The 20,223-nt window shown below is 51.1% G+C and overlaps 1 pseudogene; it reads left to right on the top strand.

Moving 5' to 3' along the window:
* Positions 1–17,930: 17,930 nt before the first annotated feature.
* Positions 17,931–20,013, top strand: LOC147960065 (uncharacterized; annotated as a pseudogene).
* The last annotated feature ends 210 nt before the right edge of the window (positions 20,014–20,223 follow it).

The raw sequence follows: 20,223 nt of genomic DNA, 5'->3' as shown, positions 1-20,223 counted from the left end.
CACACATAGACACAAAGAATCTGTTATCATTGCCTCAGTCTCTAACATATCACACACGCACTCTCTCTCTCTCTCTCTCTCGCAAACACGCTCAACAAGGGTTTCCCCGTGAATAACTTATCGTCTATTCATGAACAATCGTGGCAGTATGACGAACACGAGACGGGAAAAATAATAAATCTACACGTGCTTAGACTACCTAGTATGACTACTAGGACTAGAGCAAGCCAAAAAGCGCGCCGCCGTCACCCCCTCCTTGTCGGCGACGGAAAAATCTTCGTTTTACACAGTCGAGAAGTCATTGTGCTAAGGGCCCACATGCTGAGGTGTTGAATAGAATGTAGATGCTAGTTTACGGAAGCAAGTATCGGTATTACGTTTCTATCTCCATACTTATATTTCTTCTCTTATAAAAAACCGAGTTGGTGATGATGGTACGTGTGCCATCTTGCAATATAGACCGTCCGATCAATATCTGACGGATGGAAATTAAACTAAAAGATACCCGCACCCCTCTCCACATTTGCAGACAAGGCCTTCCCTCGTTCATCCTTATCTCCAACAAACCTCATTGTTGAGAAATTAAGAAAGGAAGCCTCTCGAACAAACTGGCATGGTGGCCGCTGCCGGCATCGTCAATCCCCATGCCTCCGCTCAGTTCGACCACCAACGACCACCACACCCCACTCCTCTTCACCTTATCTAATATTTCTCGAGATATCATTAGTTTTTACACATGGGATTACTGCCGCAAGGGTCAATCACAACAAGTGTTTTATAAAAAAATGCATCTTGATGTTCCGTGCAATGCACGGATCTTGCTAGTACTCCTACACAAGACTAAGTTGGTGATGCTGGTGTGTCTGCCATTCGTCGTTTCTGACCATTAGATATACATCTAACGATTGTGAGGTAAGTTGTTGCCTTTTCTCACCAACATCCTAGTTGTCTACCAATAACTCATAATTAGTATCTTAAAACCAACCACATCCCTCCTTGACCTCACCAAAACAACCCAAGGAATATATTCTAATTGAAACATAATATATCTCTAGTGACATATGTATATCAAAATTAGAGTGTTTTGTACCAAGTTTGTGAATAAGTATTATTCTAATTATGATTCGTTGCAATTAACATGAACATTGCTAGTATTTCCATCCATGCATTTCTTTTCCTAGTATTCCATAGTTTCGAGTTTTCCATCAAGATATTAGTCACTCATGGTTGATATTTACTTTCAATCATGTACACATATGCACTATGTAACTAGCCTTGCTTATTGGCTTCCAAAGCTTAACTTTCACTCCTACTTACAATATGTAGAGTATTTAACAAAAAACTACCACTTTCAACCAGCCCTAGGAGGAATCTATTGTACAAAAAATAGCAAAAACATACCCAAAATTTCTTAATCCACGCCAAAAACTACCTAGTACTCCTACCGATTAGGTTCGTTTAAACCCATTTATGACAGTGTTGGCCCACATGTCCGTGCTGACGAGGCAGCTTAAACCAACACATTTTGTTTGACCGTTGACACGAGGGACCCACATCTGACCTTCTATCCTGTTATTCCCCCTCAAATCATTATTTTTCCTGAACATTACTTCAAACAGTACTGCTGTGTGTTCGTCGGTGGTGCCGGTGATGAGCGAGTTGGCCGCCGCTCCGTCGGACGGGCCGGACGCCGCGCTGGCCTCCGCATGGGTTGGCAGGCTGGCCCGAGCGTGACTCACGAGCGAGCAAGCCGCCGCACTGGCCTTCGCTCGAGCCAGATGGCTGGCCTTAGCGCGGCACATGCGAGCAAGCCGCCGCGCTGCCTTGCCAATCTAGCTAGCAAACCTTGCAGAAAAGCAGCTAGACGGAGCTATCTTGGCTAGCTAGCGGCCGCGAGCTCCGGACGGAGCTGGCATCTGGGCTGCCGCAACATGGGCTCCGCACCGCCGGTGGTTTTGACCTCGCCTTCTGCCGGCGGCGGTAGCTGCGTCCCATGGCCGAGGATGACTAGGTGTACGGGCCGGAGGTAGGAGGTCACTCGAGGATTTTTGTTGGTAAGAGCATGTACAATGGCTGATATGGTAGTCTTATCTTAAGTCTGCCATGTATGCAAGTGGTAGTAGTTTCTTGCATTATTAGAGCAAGTACAATAGAGTTCAGTCAGCGGGCTATAAGAAATAAACAACTACTACATGTTGGCTATAAGATGGCCTGTAGATGACATGGCACTGGCTTATAGCCAGCAACTGGCTATACTATTAACCATGCTCTTAGGGGTTTCTTGTAAGGAACAATGTACGTACTACTAGCGACAAAAGGCGATTCTGGTTGCGTTGTACTCCAACGAGTACTACTAGTGGTCGCGGGAGTGTATACCTCATTTTGTGGGTTCGATCCCGGCCGAACGCACGGTGGCCTTTTTAAAAAAAATAGTACTACTACACTTCGCTGTGAGCCAATATTTTACACTGGTAGTTTGAGTTTTGAAGTCAAACGGACGTGCGGCCCCACAATCTGGTGCACTGGACAGCCTAGCCATGTGAACGTGTTTTCCTTCCCAGCATCCAGTGGCTCGCGTGCTCGCCCTAGCCGCACCTCGCTTGCAGCTTCCAGCTAGTAGCATATTTAAACTGGCGCCTCCCAATTAAGCCCGATGAGCTGGAAACGCCTGGCAGGGCATTGGGAACTGTGCAATATGGCTCTGTACGTAAAGTGCTCTACTACTACTCTGTAGCTTGTGGCGTTGCATGCATGGACTTCACTCCATTATCGGCTCTACTATAAAAGAAATTCCTCTTGCCGTGTTTTTTTTGAAACGAAGGCAAAAGCTTTGCTTCATCTCATTCATAAAGAAGGAACTACTAACAAAGTTCGACGAGATCCATTACACCTCCACAAATGGAAGCGAAAAGCCTAGTCTCGCTGTATCAAATAACTCAAATGTTCTGCCCCCGCAGTAACCATCGCTGATAAACAGGCTGCTAGTGTGTGCGTGAGAGGAGCGGCTAAGTAGGCCAGCTACGTGAGAGGAGCGGCTGAATAGAGCACCGAGAGTACCCACTAGGCCACTACGTAGGTGTACTTCCCCTGCATTGATAGTACAGCGATGGTTCTGGAGAACAGTAGTACCCTCCACTTCCAACTGTAGCTCCTTGGCCCTGAGATTCAAGAGTTCAAAACTGGTGCACTATACTAGACTAGACTAGAAGTACAGTACATCACACTACTAGTTGAGAAAAGTAGTACTAGTACTGCTATAGTACAAGTACGTACTCCTCCGTCACATAATGTAAGACGTTTTTTGACACTAGTTGGCGTGTACAAAAAATGGCTAATACATACCCAAAATTTCTTAATCCACGCCAAAAACTACTACCTAGTGCCAAAAATTTCTTACTAGTGCCATTATTTACAGTATAATGCAATCCCATAACGTTCCATAACCCCTTTCTTTCAAAAATATCACTTCTGGAGAGAAGATTGCTATCTCCACGCGAGCTTCTCATAGGCCAGCGCCACCGCATGCAGTCATGTGAGAGAGAGGGAGACATCCATGCAGCATGCAGAGAGAGGAGAACGCGGGCGGATAGCCAATGGGCTGCATGGGGCATTTATAGCTGCTAACTCCTCCCATCCATGCGCCAGGGGTATTTCCGTCCAGAAAGCATGCTGCGAGCCCCTGCCTTGGTATCCGAGTCTGCTCTTATGCGCAGAGTAAAAAGAATCGGGGGGAGTACTAGTAAATAATAGCCTCACCCCTTCGCTGAGGAACGATCTACAGTTGGAAGGGACGAGGCCCTGCGGTTACTATGCTCTTATCTCCTCCTCGCCAGTTCCCCTCCCCCCGAAGAGAAGGCAGTTCGTCGCTGCTCCCATGGATTTGCTAGGCGGTTCTCCTCCTCGTCGGAGCTGGGAGACCTTGGACGACGATCCTATGGGAGAAATCCCACGCCGCTCTGACGTCCTCACCGCCGCAAGACTCGGTGCTTCCTGCACCAACTTTTTCAAGACGCTTCTTAAACAGGCCATGCTTGTTGGTCTTCCATGCATCCTCAAGGAGAAGGTTCTTCTATGGGACAATCCTTCGAACAGTCCACCGCTCCCTGGCCATGGTTGCACGTTGACTCCGTTAGAGTTGCCGACATTGAGAGGTAGTCGGATTTTGTCCGATGAGCAGGTCAGTAATGGAGTTTGATCATGTAGTACATAGTTATTTCATTTCCATCCCGTAATTTCTCCGCTGCCCACCATCTTATATATAGGTCTGGGTCAGTGCCAACGAAGATTGGCTTGCATACCTCCGGCCGGATACCACCATCATTTTGCACAACATCCACAGCAGTGCGGCCGTTCCGGTAGACCCCTTCTCCACCATTGGGATCGGCCTTCCGGACTGGCTGGGCAAGAATACGTATGATGATGCCTACATGAGATTTAAGAAGATAGCAATTGCAGACCCGCCGACAAAGCGACGCGGCTACGACGATTACTATCTCATCGCGGTTTCGACATAAGGATTTCCATCAATGCAGGAGGCAGTAACGGCAGAGGCTGGCGCATGTTGGCGGCGACAGATTTGTACCCCTACACGTTCGAAGACGCCGTGCGCCATCTAGGCCGCATCTTCGCGGTGACAAGCTAGGGGACTTGTTTCATCTGGTTGACATCCTACGGTATGGGAGATTAGAAATGGAATGCACAAACCATCATTTGCATCCCGAACAGTACTCCATTATTTTGCAGGGACCAGTCATCCCCCGATCAAAATAAGATCGCCGATACTGGATGTGCATTTGCATCCGCGATTCGGTCTAACATGGAACCTTGTAGCTTACTTTGCATATTGGGATCAACTATCTTAGCAGTCGTTACCCATGGTACCACTGATGTGCAACATGGTCACATAATCTACCATGATCGGACCGTCACCATCTACCCAGGTATTCCATTTTTTAACCCTCTTGCCTTCTCTTTCATTGTTGTACTAGTAGTATACTTCGTAGTACTAGTAGGAGTACTTTTTACCTTGGAGGACGTGTATAGCTAGCTAGGCCCTTGAAGACTTGAACCCACTAGCTGCCACCATTTTTGTTTTTCCATGTCTTACTATCTCATCCATGGAGCCAAGAGTGGCTATATATAATAAGCCGGTTATTTTACTTCCTCTATACCGGAGTAGTACTATTTGCTGCACAGTATTACTGACCGCCACATTTGAGCACAACATTATTATGCATGGACCTTGACTATGTACGTCACCATGTGTCCTGATCTGGGATGCCACGTGTACCAGATGAACGACGCTGAGTTCGACCCCCGTGATGCTACGTGGGTGCCGAGGAACACTCTTGGAGAGTACTCGCTTTTCATCGGGGACAGCTACCCCATTGTGAAGTGGATGCCACCTTCCATGCACGACACGGAAGGCCTGCCGTTCATGAAGCATGGTTGTGTCTTCAATGCGCACCGCCGGATGAACGACATGCTGGGACACACTATCCCTGATTTATGCCGCTTCAGCTTGGATGAGTCTCCATCGTGTGGAACCAGACTAGAAAGCTGCGACAATGATTCCCGTTGCCCACCGCTATGGATCATGCCATCCATGAAGAACATCTGGGACTGGAACCTGGAGGAGGACATGTAGCCCATCTACAACGTGTATGTGGAGTACGGTAATTGTGGACGGTAGCGCTGTGAATATATGTAGACTAGTCGTGCACAAATTTATCACATGAGTTGGAGATGAACTTGTGTGGCATACTGGCATTTTTCCTTTAGAATTTATTACTAGTAAATGTGTTATGTGTACGTGCACTTGTGTGGTTGTTGCACGGGCTCCAACACGCTCTTTGAGAAGAAAAAAAGGTGGCACAACTTTGGATATACGTGACGTGGCGGCATCATACAGTAGCATCGTTCGCTATAGTTGTACTAGTACACTCCTACTAGGACAACAACTCCTATAAAACCTTACGCTTGGCTCTTTGCCTCTTCGGGAGGTTCAACAGTTCGTACTCGTGTGAACCTTGCACTTGGCTCTTCGCCTCTTCGGAAGGTCCAACAATGATGATACTACAGTACAATATGCTTCTGGCAATCTGACACCGATTGAACTGTTGCACGTCCACCGCGAGGGCGAGGGCGAGGGAGAGGGCGCTATAGTCAAAACCCTCTCCTCGTCCTGCGAACCACTGCGCCCGTGGGCGAGGGAGAGGCGTAGTAAGCAAGCTTCTCCTCGTTCGGCGAGTCGACGGGAGACAACAAATCAGTACTAGTACTAGTAGTAGTAGTAGTCCATACTGCGTCCTTTCCGATTAATATGGCTTAATTTGAAACGATAAAAATACACTGGCGGTCAACGTATATAATAGTACGCTCTTTACGGTCACTATATATAGTTTTGCGGCGATTATGCGATCACTAGCTCATCGTAGAGCACCGTATTGCACCCTACTGATCGGCCACATAGTCGACGTGGCACTTTGTTGACTGGTTAAATTGTCACCTGGTTTCTGGGTCCCACCTATCAGTTGGCAGAGCAAAGAAATTAGTTAAACAAAACTTTACGCAGGCGCGACACGAGTCCAACCCTTGCACGTGAACCGCCCTGGCTGTGTATGTGAGTGCATGCACGTGTGCTCCCTCGGTCTTCCAACAAAGAGTGTACTACATGATGTACATCTACACTTCCAATGTGTTTAGCCTTTAATCTAAATCGATATTGATTGACTAATGCACCAACTTGTGCTGTAGGTATAGGCTAGATGTCTATCCTTAATTACAGCATGCAACGGCCTTCATTTAATCTTCTTATCTCAATGGTCGCATGCACACATAATTCTGCTACTTTTGGGCGTTAATTATGCCCTGGTCAATGTGTGAATCTCTAAATGTCCAGTCTTTCACGGACATAGGGAGTAGGTTGAGCACTTGAGCGTGAGCGTGTGTGTTGCGTCGTGTGTTGTGTGCCGCATGGGTGCGTGAGTGTTGCGTGCGTCCATGTGTACGTGTGAGTGTTGCATGTTGCATGTTGCATGCATGCATGCATGGGGATTACTCCCTCCCATTGACATGTCCATTTGGCTATATATTTCAACAAGTGACTAGGTACGGAGCAAAATGAGTGAAGTGAGCATAGAGGCATAGGGATACTGTAGAAAGGAAGTCCTTGTGATCCATTTATTCCCCATCTCGGTCAGAGAGAACTATTCAACTAGTCTTCGCAGTGAATGACAATACACACTGCAGCAGATGGGACACGTAATTAACAAGCTGAACCAGCATGTTGGTGTTACTAAATCAGTCGGTTATGTTTGGTAGTCTCAAGTCCTTGAAAGCATGCACAACCCACATATCTTATTGGTTGATATGCCACAAAACAAAAAACGAGAAGGGAGTTAATGTACGGTGCCTAAGTGTTTTGGGATTATTTAGTTTTCGTAAGGTGACTTACACACCTAGACGGAGGGAGTAGTAGAACTGAGATTGAATGCACTTTCTTCCCCGTCTTCCACTCTTCTTCCTCCTCTCTTCTTCTTCCTTCTCTCTTCCCCATCGTCGACCGCACACCATTTACCCCCGCTCACTGCTTGCCCGCCCGTGCCATCTTCCTTGGTAGCTCGCGCGTACCATACCCCCCCCGCTCACTGCTCGGCCACACGAGGAGAAGCTTCTTCGCTCGCCCGCCCGAATCCACATCCCCGCTGGCTCGCAGGCACCGAAAACCCCAATGGCAGAACCGACTGACACGCAGAGCCGCGATTTGAATTCCCTCCCCGATGTTCTCTTGGAGCAGATCTGTAGTCGTATGGACCTACTCAACCCCGTCCGTCTGGCCGCATGCTCGGTGTCGTTGTACCATCTACTCGTCTGCAACCGGCCGGCTCTTTTTATGACACCCTGCTTGCTAATGCCTGATCCTCGTAGGTGGCCCAGACACCGACTTGATGATCCTACGGTGGTTGCCGTGGTGCCCCTCGACATGCTACCACTACCCATATACCTGTGCTTCATGTGTGGCCACTACTGGGCGGGCATGAAGGCCAACTGAATCATCCTCATCCACCACACCGGTAGTCCATGGCATCTCGTGGATATGTACACCCAGCGAGAGATCAACCGTCCATCGTTGGATACCGCGGCATCGAGCCTCGCGGCCCGCCGGACACTCCTACCTACTACGCACGAGACGCGTCAAGCTTTTGGCTCGAGCTCTGTTTGCAGAAAGTTGTAATCTGCGAAGTGCCCACATCATTAGAAGACTACATGGATTACAAGCTCATTGCCTTGTTCAACAAGGGATTAGTCTATCTGGAATCCGGTCGCCATACATGGTTATGGCTCATCATCAATCCTGTTGAGGAAACATTCATGTCTGATGGTATAGTGCACGATGGCATCGTTTACGTGGTCGACGCACAAATTGGCTACCTATATTGGTGGAATCTATCGTCGGGTAATTGTTCTATCTCGTCTCATCTTTACCTTATGAATACGACTGCCTGTTCATTTGTTACAAATTTAGAATGCATAGCATGTCTATAACCACATCATTGTTATATGTTCCTCTCATTTCCTAGATTTTTATGACCACACATGTTATTGTTAGAGTTGATATGAGAACAATTGGCATCTAATGATTGTTAGAATACATATTATGAGCATAACATCATGATTGCTATATGTTACTCTCGTTTACAAGATTTTTATAACAACACATGTTATTGCTTAGAGTTGATATGAGAAGAGTAGTAGTAAGTGCTATGGTAGAATATCAGTAGGCGCCGTCATAGCTGTTTTCCTCTCATTGTTACATGATGTTTGAACCATGACTTATTGCTAGAATATTAAAGCCATTGGATTATTTTTTTAACTTGGGGTATGATTATGACCACGGCATTGCAATTCTCTGTCTATGATATGTGTCACTGTTATAATAATCTTAATTCCACACATACTCTGAACATGATTGTTTATTTTTGTCCTTTTGGTCTCCAATTCGAATTGTTGCAGCAGACGCAAATGCGTTGGCCTTCATGATTCCAGGACCTGGAATCATACCAGCCGATGGGTGGTGGTTTATCGCTCGTTCAGCTGACGACGGTCATTTGATGCTCATTTGCACGTACCAAATTTACCAAACCAGTACATCAAACCACATGCAGTACAATGAAGGGGGCGTTCGTGACATTGATGGCTATGGCTGCTTCGTGTTCGAGAAAGATCCCAGCTCCGTTGGGCCAGGCGTATTCAACTGGAGGCAGGTTTACAGCCTCAGCAACCACTCCTTGTTCCTCGGGCTCAATTATCCGATCATCCAACCAATCATTGATCATATCACCGGCGATGATTACTGTGCTATGCAACTTCCATTCGCGAGGGGGGGCTGTGTTTACACATCATACCATGGGTTTCATGAATCACCATATCCAGAGATTCGTCGACATAGCTTGTTGCCCGATAATCTTCAGTATGTGAAAGGCATCAAGCTTCCATGCGATGGATGACTTTTGCAAACCCGACATGTGGCGATGTGGTTCATGCCAACAGCAAATATGCACAACTTGATTCATGCTGGTATCTAGACTGAGCCATGTATTCTGCTGCTGTAGCACGACCCTCTTTTGTTCGATATTATGTATTGTTGATAGTTTGAAGCACTCCTCTGGTTTGAAGGATAGATACCTTCCTGGGATCAAGTGCATCCTAACTCACCTTCGTAGGATGTACTGATAATGATGATGGAGATGCTGTGCAGAAGCCATATATATATATATCAGTTAGGCTTCAAGTGCGTACTTGTTAGTTAAACCTATGTATAAATCATGACACTAAATACAACTAGTAAGTAGTACAGTAGCAGTACTAGTATACGTCGGTCAAATTATTCATCATGTGCACCCATTGAATTGATGTGACAACACGCTACGCGTGAGGTGACACAATAATCCCGGCGGCGTGTTCGGGTATTCTGGACTTCAGATTTGGAGTACCACTTATCTGTCGAAATCTTTCATCATTCACTTAAAACAGTCGATTGATCATACATGGAGTACCATATAACTGGAGTTACCGATGCAAGTCGAAGAAGGATTGGCTCGTGCTGCCGGCTGGTGTCAAGTTTGATCCCACGGATCAGGAGCTGATCGAGCACTTTGAGGCCAAAGTGAGTGCTGACAGCGCGAGATTTCAGTCTCTCATCGATTTGTTCCTACCAACCATCGACAGCGAGCACGACATATGTTACACCCAACCTGAGAAACTTCCAGGTAAGACACTGATCGGCCTCTACTTGCACAAACATATTCCTTTGTTTATTGCTCTATTTTTCTTTTTATACGCAGACCTGGTGAAGCAATTACAATTTGACAGTTAATAAAATGTGAAACAAGTGACTGCAACATGCCAAAGATGTTATGAAAATGCCAACTAGGTACACTAAAACCTGTATTCCACAATACTGCAGGTATCACACTGAGTGGCCTAAGGAAGCATTTCTTCCAGCGCAATTCCAGGGCATTCAAAGGGGCGCATGGACGCATCGCAAGATACAGTCAGAGTGTGGCATGCACGTGATCTGGCACCAGACCGACAATACCTTGCCGGTGATGTTCAACGGCCGGCAGACGGCAGCAAAAAAGGTTCTGGTGCTGCACACCAACAAGAACTTCGACCAGCAGAGGACCAACTGGGTGATGCACCAGTAGCACCTCGGGGACCTGGAGCAAGGGAAGGAGCGGGAGCTGGTCCTCTGCAAGATTTTCTACCAGACGAACACTAGGGCCAGGAGTAAAAAGATTATAAGTTAGTTTGGTATTGGTAGTTGTACTACCTTGTCGTCCGCAAGTTGGTATTGTTGTTAATGATCTTTTGGTATGAACTTGCATTTGCTTCAAACCATCATGCCGAGGGTTGACGTGGATATAAAGTTGAATCATTTATTTCGAAACGAATTTTCAGGCACCTGATTTTCATTCGATGGGTAGCATAAGCACCACCGTTCGAATTCCCAGTTCTCTGTTTTTTCGAAACAAGTGCATGCACTTATTATCCCGATAAAAAAACAATATCCGTGCTGCATCCTAGTTATCAGTCTGTACTTGCAGAATTCTCTCGTTTATTGAGCACGTATATTGTTTTTTCAAGTCGAGCAAGTTTCAACTGGGCTGTAGATTACCCAGGGTTGTTTTGTTTTTAACAGGCCCAGCCCATGACGACAACGGGACACAAATATCCAGCAGGTATCTACTGGCCTCTGGCCCGCCAGTGTTAGTTATATTTTGTCTTACAACATCCGTAGGCAGTTTTTTTAACTGAATCAAACACACAGCCCAGTTCTATTTTCCTCTTGAAACGCATGTCCTACATCCGTTTTCTAATCTCTACCTATAGTTTTACTAGTTCATATACACGTATCATTATATTAAAAACACATAAAACTCCCTTTTCATATTTACATCCTTATTTTTGTCGTTTTTTCCCACCCAACGCTGATTTTTTTACCACTAGTTTTCCCTTAAACCAACTAAATTGTCCCACGTCTTATTTTCTTACAAAAACAAAACGATTTTTTTGGCAAATCAATAAGTTCTTAAAAAATGTTTATCATTTCAGGATTACAACAGTTCGGACTCCACCGAAATATGCAAAATAAGGTTGGACTTTTTGACCGTGGTCCTGGGCAGAAAATGGGCTGTAATAAATTACCTAAGAATTAGCAAATGGGCTGCAAATTATAAAAAATAGCAAATGGGCTTTATGTTGTGTGCCACAGATTTGGAGGTTGACTTGTGGGCCTACTAAGTTCATGCATACACAAGGTTTCTCAAAAAAGAAACTTAGTCAACAATCGACTCTACCAGCATCAGACTGTTAGATGTCAATCTAACGGCAGTCGTGCTTCTTCAGTCTCTGATCTTCCTGCCCCAGCCGCCCAAACCAGCGCCGTCGGAACCGCCTGCTCCCGCCTCCCGTGGTCGGCAGTGCCAGTTTTTGGCTGGAATGCCTCTCTATCGTGGCCAAGAGGTGGCCAATCAGCCGCATCATACGCTTCTTCCTCCAGTCGGGGTAGCAACCTGCATTTAGGGTAACTCTTGGAGGGGCGTTCAAGTCTATATTCCTCGGCCGCGAGGACTTCAGTCCATCTGTCAGCTAGCAGATCTTGATCAGCTTGAAGCTGCTGCTGCTTTTTCTTAAGGCTATTTGCCGTGGCCATAAGCCGGCGCTTGAAGCGCTCTGGTTTGATGGGAACCTCTAGCACGGCGAATTCGTCATCGCCGAGGCTTGCCTCGTCTTCGGAGGGGGCATGTAATTATCATCCTCCACCCCTCCATCTGCTGCTCTCTCAGGAGGGCTGGCTCCTCCATCCTCCTTCTCTAAATCTTGCTGGAGGGGATTGTTGTTGTCTTCGGCACTATCCAGAGTGTTATTATCTCCTGTGCCGGTATCACCACTTTTGCTTTGGCGGGACTTAGAGCGGCGCCGCTGTCGTCGGCGCTTGGGTTGCTTCTTGGAGGGGTCATCCTTCGCTGTCTCGTCGCCATTGCCTTCTTTGGGTGTGTCCACCATGTATATATCGTATGATGAGGTGGCTGTCCAGTGCCCTGTGGGCAGTGGTTCCTCTTCGTCTCCCGCATCGTCGTCCATACCGTCGATGTCTTCGGAGTCGAAGTCGAGCATGTCGGTTAAGTCATCGATAGTGACTACTAAGTGGGTGGTGGGTGGGCCGCGAATTTCTTCGTCGTCCGCATCCCAATCCTGCCGGTCATAGTTCGGCCAGGATCCTCCTGACAAGGAGAGAGACCTTAATGAGTTCAGTATGTCGCCAAAGGGCGAGTGCTGAAAAATATCCGTGGAGGTAAACTCCATGATCGCCGCCCAATCGGATTCGCTAGGAACGGGTGCAGGCGGTTCGGAGCCCGTGGCCAGAGAAGGATCCGACAGTTTGACAACACGGCTCTTGTGCAGGGTAAGGTCAATGTCTGGCTCGATCGCCGATGAGGATAAGGCTTCCGTGGCGGGGTCCATCCACCCGTCCATGGAAGGCGCAACTGGCTCCGAATTGAGGGTTGGAGCGGCTGCCGGTGCAATCTCCTGAATAATGTCTGATGGTAGAGCTAAATCGTACTCATCGTGACCGCCTGACGCACAAGGCAGAGGCTCGAATCTGTTAAAGATCAAGTCTCCATGGATATCGCCCGTGTAGTTTAAGCTTCCAAACCTGACCTGGTGGCCAGGGGCGTAACTTTCGATCTACTCTAGATGGCCAAGCGAGTTGGCCCGCAGTGCGAAGCCTCCGAACACAAAGATCTGTCCAGGGAGAAAAGTCTCACCCTGGACTGCATCGCTATCGATGATAGAAGGAGCCATCAAGCCTGACAGCGACGACACAGAGGAGCTCTCAATGAAAGCACCAATGTCGGTGTCAAAACCGGCGGATCTCGGGTAGGGGGTCCCGAACTGTGTGCCTAAGGTGGATGGTAACAGGAGGCAGGGAACACGATGTTTTACCCAGGTTCGGGCCCTCTTGATGGAGGTAAAACCCTATGTCCTGCTTGATTAATATTGATGATATGGGTAGTACAAGAGTAGATCTACCATGATATCAGAGAGGCTAAACCCTAGAAGCTAGCCTATGGTCTGATTGTATGTTGTCCTATGGACTAAAACCCTCCGGTTTATATAAACACCGGAAGGGGCTAGGGTTACACAAGGTCGGTTACAAAGGAGGGGATATACATATCCATATTGCCTAGCTTGCCTTCCACGCCAAGTAGAGTCCCATCCGGACACGAGACGAAGTCTTCAATCTTGTATCTTCATAGTCTAACAGTCCGGCCAAAGGATATAGTACGGCTGTCCAGAGACTCCCTAATCCAGGACTCCCTTAGCCGTAGTGCTTCTTCAACCTCTAGTCTTCTTGTTCCAGCCGCCCAAAGCTGCGGAGGTCATGCCGCGTGCTCCTGCCTCTCGTGGTCGGCTGTGATGCGTCGGAGGCCTCACCGCCCCCTACTACTCCCACCACTGGCCCATGCTATCCCTCTACTCACCCACACCCCCTGTTATTCTGCGGCGACGGCAGCCTCACGCCGCAGCCGAACCAGTGAACCCTCGTACTCCTCTCCGCGTGGGCATCCACTGCCGTGTCTTCCCCGGCTCCGCATTGTCCCCTTCGTAGGCCTCACCCGTCGTCCACCGCCTTGGTGCTCTCGGCGCGGCGTGGTCAATGTGGTCAACGACCGACTTCCATCGGAAGAGTACTGTACGTGGAGAGGCTGACAGCTAGGTCCACGGCCACAACCCAGTTTTTTGTGATTTGCCAAGTAAGTCACTTTGCCAGGCCTGTTGGGCTGCAAATCTTTCAAGACGAGGAGAGCTTCATTCGGCTGGCCGAGAAAATGGCCCATCATTAATGAGAAATGGGATGTACATTTTTAAAACACATCAAACCAGCAATTAGTTTAAAATATCTTTTTTTCATTTCGAGATTTTAAATTACATTAATTTTTATGCGTGGAGAATTTGTTGGATTTTATATTGATATACATTTATTTTTAAAATCAGTTTGAATGTGAGTTGAAATTTCGGGATTAAAAACAGTTCGGACCGCACCGAAATATGCAAAATTTTGTTAATTTTTTAACCGTGCCCACAATATGGGTTGTAATGCTAACAAAAAGAATATGGGCTCCAAAAAAACCTTAAGAATTAGCAAATGGGCTGTAAATTATTAGAAATAATGGTAGATGGGCTGTATGCTGTTTTCCACAGATGTGAGGCTTTCCTAAAAAAGGTTGACGCACAAGCACTGAGTGTTGGATGTCCATCCAACGACCGTCGTGCTTCTTCAATCTCTGCTCTTCCTGCTCCCGCCGCTCAAACAAGCGCCAGCGGGACTACCTGCTCCCTCCTCCTCGCGGCCGGCTGTGCTGCCGCGCAGGCCACACCGCCCGACCGTACTCACATCGCTGGCCTAGCCATCCATCTACTCACCCACACCTGCTGTTATTCTCCGACGACGGCAGAAGAACCAGTAAACCCTCGTACAGTCGTACTCCCCTCCGCGTGGTAAACAACTGTCGAGTCTTCCCTGCCTCCGTGTCGTCCCCTTCCTAGGCCTCGCCATCGTCCACCGCCCTGGTGCTCTCGGCGCGACATGGTCAACGTGGTCAACGACCGACATGCATCTGAAGTGGACTGTACGTGGAGAGGCCGACAGCTGGGTCAACGGCCGCACGCAAGGAAATGCCTCCTTATTACGCGCAAAATAATGATTCCTCCCCTGACATCAGGGACCCACTGAAAGGGCCTCTGTATTTCGCAAAAAAAACGTAACCGCCGCTGACAGCTCGGACCCACCAGCTATATCTTCGCACGCAAGGAAGTGCCTCCTTATTACGCTCAAAAAAATGAATACCCCCCTGCTAGCTGGGACCCACCTTGGTGGGAGGCTGACTTGTGGGCCTACTAAGTTGACGGGGACTGAGGGCTTTGTCAACTTAGTCAATATGCACGATTCTAGCTCCAGTGACCGTACGATGTCCATCCAACGGCCGTAGTGCTTCTTCAACCTCTGGTCTTCTTGCTCCAGCCGCCCAAACCAGCGCCGGTCGTGCCTCGTGCTCCTGCCTCCCATGGCCAACTGCGATGCGGCAGAGGCCTCACCGCCCCCTACTACTCCCACCGCTGGCCAGGCCATCTCTGTACTCACCCACACCCCCTGTTATTCTGCAGCGACGGCAGCCTCACACCGCAGCAAACCAGTGAACCCTCGTACTCCTCTACGCATAGGCATCCACTGACGCGTCTTCCCCGGCTCTGCGTCATCCCCTTCCTAGGTCTCTCCGTCGTCCACCACCCTGGTGCTCTCGGCGCGGCGTGGTCAATGTGGTCAAGGAACGGCTTCCATCGGACATGGACTGTACGTGGAGAGGCTGACAGCTGGTTCCACGGCAGCAGCAAGGAAGTGCCTCCTTATTACGTGCAAAATAATTATTCCTCCACCTGACAGCGGGACCCATCGGACGGGCCACCGTATTTCATGAAAAAAACGTTTCCCCCTGACTGCTGGGACCCACCAGCTACATCTTCGCTGGCAAGGAAGTGCCTGACAGTCGGGACCCACCTGGTCGAAGCGTACATAGCGTTGTCATTCTGGTCGCGAACGTGTACGTACATACTGGTCGATGTAGAGGCGTGCACGTGTCGTAGTAGAGGCGCGCACGTGTCGTAGTAGAGGCACGCACGTAGCATTTACACATACGTACAGCGGCCAGGGTGCAAGAAAGAAAATACGGCGACGTATGTGTACATACGGGCGGGGTCTCGAACGCCTACTCGCGCATACGTACGGCTAGGGCACGTGTACATGGCTGGGTCGAAACGGAGAAACAGCGTCGTCGTCGTGTTCATGGGGAGGCAACAGAATGCGTCGTGTTCATGGGGAGGCAACGGAATGCGTCGTGTTCATCGGGATGGCTTGGACGGAACAGGCAATGGAAACGAGGCCTGGCGTACCACGGAACGGAGGAAACGGCCTTGTGTTCGACCAGCCACGTTCGAAAAGGGATCATGTTCATCGGGAGGGGTCTGGCATACCGCAAAACGGAGGAAACGGACCTCCTATGGTCGAAACGGGGGTCCTGTTGATCGGGAGGGGTGTGGCATACCGCAAAACGGAGGAAACGGACTTGTGTTAGAGCGCTACGGTCGAAACGGCGGTCCTGTTCATCGGGAGGGGTGTGGCGTACTGCAAAACGGGACTCCATGGGATACTGTTCATCTCCACCGTCGACCCCCTCCAGCCTCCACGAGCTACTGTTCATCCATCGTCGACCTCCTCCAACCTCCACCTGTGACTGTTCATCCACGAGCTCCTGTTCATCCAGCCTCCACCGCGCGCTACTCCACTGGCTACTGTTCAACCACCCCTCCACCGTCTACTGTTCATCCAGCCCTCCACACCACGGGGTCCTGTTCAACCACCCCTCCACGGGCACCCCTCCACCGTCTACTATTCATCCAGCCCTCCACACCACAGGGTCCTGTTCAACCACCCCTCTACCGTCTACTGTTCATCCAGCCCTGCACACCACGGGGTCCTGTTCATCCACCCCTCCACGGACACCCCTCCACCGTCTACTGTTCATCCAGCCCTCCACCACACCATGGGGTCCTGTTCATCCAGAGGCAACGCCACCACTCACTGTTCATCCAACCACCCCCCCCCCCCCCCCCCCCCGCAACGCTCACTGTTCATCCCATCGATCGGCTTCAGTTAGCAGCAGTAGCGAAGGAATCGCTCGGTCGGGTTCAGTTAACAGGCATCGATCGATCGCTCGGGTTCATTAACGCGTAGCCTGCAGTGCAATCGCTCGGGTTCAGTTACAGCCCAACGCCTCGCTCAGGTTCAGTTAGAGCCAACGCCTCGCACACACGCACGTGCGTGTACGAGAGAAACGCGCATCGCTCGGCCCCCGACCTCCCACCGTAACCGGGAACTCCCCGAAATTTTCCTGCCCCTCGCTTCTACCATGGTTTTTTCCTTCATGGACGGCCCAAAGAATGTCATGCAGCTGCGTCTCCGGCCCGCCCAGGACGAAAAGCCCATTTTCTGTCATGATTTTTTGTCATAGAAGTAGGAGCCCACCACATCTATGATGATACCAGGTTTTGTCACAATTGTCGTCATAGAACTGTCATATGTATGACAGAAAAAAATTCGTTCGGCCCAAAATGTCACGGATGTGTCTTTTTTTTGTAGTGTTCATACCGAGGGTTATAAATCGGGGGCAGGGGCGGCGGACATTGTTCTCGCTCGCGCCCTCCTATCCCTTTGCTCTCGCTCCGCTCTTTGCAACTGACGCACTGCGGTGCCCGCTGCTCCGAGCAGAACTCCTTCGCTGTCCATCTTCCTTCTTCCTTTGATCATGTCGCTGCCATCGGGCTCCTGGATGGGTTCGAATGTCACCTCCGAGGACATCACCCAACTCCGGGCGATGCGGCGCCTGCCGCGGGAGACGGACGTCGGTGTCCGCCTGCCGCGCGATGAGCAGAGGCCTCGGCCCGAGGGGCAGGAGCGCGTGGTCTTCCTCACGCACTTCGAGCGCGGGTTCAGGCTACCGACGAGCACCTTCTTCCGCGCGTTCCTGGAGTTCTTCGGGCTCCAGCCGCATCATCTTGGCACCGGCGCCATCGTCCAGCTCTCCGGCTTCGTCACCCTCTGCGAGGGGCACCTGGGGGTCGAGCCTACGATCGACCTCTGGGCGCGCTTCTTCTCCTTGAAGCAGCAGGGCCCGTTGGCCGTGGAGTTCGCCGATTGCGGCGCCACTGTCATCTCGAAGCGGTCGGGGGCGGATTTCCCCAAGATCCCGCTAGAGGATTCTGCCAAGAAGTGGCAGAACTCCTTCTTCTACGTCCGCAACCTTGGTGCGGATCGCACCAACCTTCCGGCCTACGCCAACGCACCGCCGCGGGTGAACACGAACTAGGGCTACTCGCCCAGGCGCCCGTCGCAGGAGATCGTCAATCTCTGCGAGCGGGTGACGATGATGAGGACGCAGGAGGGGCTCACCGGCACCGACCTCCTCGCTGCATTCATCATGCGGCGGGTCCTTCCGCTTCAGGGGCGCTCCTGCCTCATCGGCGAAATGGTCGGCCTTCAAGACCCCAACCACATGGGGTCGGCGCGGCTGTCCAAGGAGCAGATTGCACGTGGCGTGAATGACATCTCCAAGGCCAACCTTGGGGAGGACTGGCGGTTCGGCAAGGCATCGCACAGCCAGTCGAACCCGGCGCCGCAGGTGAGTGTCCGATCTTCTTACTTTGCTGCCGCGCCCCTTCTCATCCATCCTGACGTGACGCGGGGGGTCCTTCTGAATGCGATTCGGCATCCTTACACCCGGGCCCCGTCGTAGGTGGCGCCGGTGGCGCCAGAGGAGCCCGCGGCTCATGGCGGGGAGGAGGAGGCCGAGTCCGACGCCGGCGCTGAGCATCGCACAGGTAAGTCTCATGATTTTCTTCATGTGTCTTGAATTGCTGACCGCGGCACGGAACGGTCGGTGTTGACGCCAGTTATCGGTGTAGTGGCATTGGGCGGGGGAGGCGGCGACGCGGGCGGAGCCGGGTCCTCGCATGGGGCGGCGCCGAGCCACCCGCATGGGAAAGACAGCGGCGCGCCGCGACCCAGGGCCCCGAAGCAAACGGCGGACCCGGCCGGGGCCGGGAGGCCAACAAAGAGGAAGCGTGGCGGCGGGCACAGGAGGCCAACCCCGGTCCCGGTCTTGGCGGGGTAAGCTTCATCTCTCGTTTGCGCTCAGATTTTTTTTCTTGAGCTATTCTTGTTTCTTTTCTGCTCATTCTGTCTTCTTGTTCAGGTCGCCAATCGCGCTGGCGAGGGCATCGGCGGAAGCCGCGGCCGCTGAAGGGGTCGCGTTCCGCAGGAGCCGGTTCGACCTCGCCGACCAGGCTGAGGTGCAAGGACGGGCCGACTCGAACCTCAGCCTGGATCCGAACGACGCCGAAGCCTTGGCCTGGCGGGACAGGAACCGGGCCGAGGCGGAGCTGGAGGCGGCGTTGGTCCGTGCTTGGACCGATGCAGCGGCGGCATGGGCGCGAGCCGGCGCGGAGCCGGCCTGGCGCGAGATGCCGGAGGGCACGGTGGTGGCGGCGATGGTCTTTGAGCCGTCGTCGGTGAGGGAGCGCAGCCATGGAGGCTGGGCTGAGGTGGTGATCCCCGACCGGGAGGTCGTGGAGGTGGTGGATGACACCCCGACGCGGGCCGACGTGGTCGAGCGAGCGGGGACTGATGGTGGTGGAGGCGGCATCGTTTTGGAAGAGATGCTGCGGACGGCGGTGTCGGAGGCGCCGCCGGTTTTGGAGGAGGCACCGCGGGCGGCAGTGCCAGAGGCCATCCCGGCAGCTGGGCCGGAGACGGCGACGCAGGACGTCCCGGCGTCAGGGTCGTCGGCGGCGCTGGGAGGGGCGTCGGAGGAGGCGCCGGCCGCTTCATGAGTGGCCTGCGGGGAGTACGCCTTGGTGCCCTAGCAGGGAGGGCACCGAGCTGCCATGCCGCAGCCAGCGCGGAGCGGGGGCGCCATTGTCTTCAGGCCTCAGACCCAGGAGGAGGCGGCGCTGGACGCCGTCAGTCGCCGCCTGCGAGGCCGGGCGGAACGGCTCGAGGCCTTCGCCCAGGCCGAGTTGGAGCGGACGCACGACCTGGAG

Source organism: Triticum urartu, chromosome 7A (genome assembly GCF_056163025.1).
Source record: "Triticum urartu cultivar PI428250 chromosome 7A, HENAU_Tu73, whole genome shotgun sequence".
Classification (NCBI taxonomy): domain Eukaryota; kingdom Viridiplantae; phylum Streptophyta; class Magnoliopsida; order Poales; family Poaceae; genus Triticum; species Triticum urartu.
The sequence above is the reverse complement of the archived record's forward strand: the minus strand, read 5'-3'. Positions and strand labels throughout refer to the sequence as shown.